Source organism: Microtus oregoni, unplaced genomic scaffold (genome assembly GCF_018167655.1).
Source record: "Microtus oregoni isolate MIOR12 unplaced genomic scaffold, Mior012 000059F_ref0000304, whole genome shotgun sequence".
Lineage (NCBI taxonomy): Eukaryota > Metazoa > Chordata > Mammalia > Rodentia > Cricetidae > Microtus > Microtus oregoni.
Window position 1 is genome coordinate 3,750,663 of NW_024543835.1, and position 2,059 is coordinate 3,752,721.

A 2,059-nucleotide genomic window follows, 5' to 3' on the forward strand; every position below is an offset into this window, starting at 1 on the left:
CTTCCTAACGGAAATAAATTGCTTCTAGTCATCTGGGTTTATCTGCTTGGGCAAGAGTGAATTTTCCCTGGAGCCTGAAGCCAGGAGAACACTACCATACTAAAATATTGTCTCGGGCTCCAGATGTTTCTAGTTTTAAACTTTCCACTGACAACTAGATCTTCGATTTTTTTTTTCAGGAACATGTGAATAAATACACAGGACTCACTGTATCAGAGTAATCTGTTGGTTGATATATTCAGCTTCCTGCTGCTGGCTATGCCATGGTTTATATGTAATGATGTTTCTGCAAAAGAGCATCAGAAGGCATTTTTCACTCCTGGACAATAGGAGGAAGATGGTAGTGGCTGAGACTTGTGACTCCCTAGTCAATCCCAATGAGGGAGCAGCAACTCTGTAAAAGAGTGGGATGAATATTTACCACTCTACATACAGACTTCTCTATAATCACAGCGAAATTGTTCTGCCCTCTTCTTACACTCAAACTGAAGAGGGTAGTGTTGTTGTTGTTGTTGCTGTTGCTGTTGTTGATTTTTTAGATTTTAGATTTTGTTTTTTCATTGTGATGAGGTTTTTTTTTTAATGCTGCAAGATTTAAGATTAGTGGTAAGAAAGTAACCCAATCACATGGTGACCCTGGTGAATGTCAGTCCAGAAGTCCATGAACTGCATTTGTCTTTTTTGCATTGGTTTCCCTGCAAGTAATTCCATACAGGACTGTGAGTGGGAAGGTACAAGTTGACAGTTTCAAGAACAAAAGCCTCTCAGAACCCTCTGATAAATCTGACAGGCTAAATTATAAACAAATGCAGATCATTGAAAAAAGAGGAGAAAAAGTGAAGGTGAAAGCTAAGGACTGGTAGGAAAAGCTTTACTTCCTCTTTCACGCCATTGTATAACTACAGCATTTACAAATCATCGTTTGCCTAGAAATCACTGTCCTATTATTTTGCAAATCTGTTACCTCTAACTTCTAGTGTAATTAACTTTTAGAGAGTGGATTTTGTACATTATTAATTGTAATTAACATCAAACACAGCTTCTCATGCTATTTCTACCTCACTTTGCTTTGGGGGTGTTCCTGGTAATTGTGCACACCTAATTTCACAGCTTCACCAATTGTCTCTTGTGTGGATGCCATTCTCTCTTTTTCTTTTATAATTTCCAAAAGAAAACCCAAAGCTCTAAGGTTAAAAAAAAAAACATTGTGATTTGGTTTTAGTCTTGCATTATTTTTCTCTTTTATGTAATGCCGGACATTTTCTTTACCCAAGGGTTAAACTAAGATTTAAAACAAGGGGTTACTTTACATCCTACTAAGAAGTTTTAAGTTTCATTCTAAAATCAGAGGTAGATAGAGTGCATAAATTTGTTTTAATCGTTTTGTTTTATCTTTTAGATGTTAGGTCTGGAGTGAATCTATCAAAATATTTGAACAAAAACTGAGAGCTTTATTGCTGAGTTTAAGCGTAATTTGGACATCATTTCGTGTTCTTTATAACCATCAAGTATTAAAGTGTAAATCATAATCAATGTAAATGAAGCATAAACATCACATGGCATGTATCACCATTGTTTCCAAGTACTGGATTCTTACTGGAGTATCATAATATATTGTGTTTGAACACCAACACTGTAACATTTACTAATTATTTTTTTAAACTTCAGTTTTACTTCATTTTCACAACATATCAGACTTCACCAAATATATGCCTTACTATTGTATTATATTACTGCTTTACTGTGTATCTCAATAAAGCACGCAGTTCTGTTTCAAAACCTGTTGTTTGGACTGTGGTGCTTTGAGTCTTCTTTTTACTTACTTCAGCTCTCTTTCTGTACTTTTTGTCTTCTGAGATGGCGGGAATCTCATGGTACTACCTGGGCTGGACTTGAACTCAGGGGTTAGTGATCCACCCTGCCTTAGCAACTGAGATTGCTGAGACTACAAGCTCACGCCCTGGTTTATTTGACTTTTTTTTCCCCTTTTCTTCTGTTATTTAAATAACTTTTTTTTCATTAATTTTGCATACGGACTACAAGTTTCCCCTCACCCCTC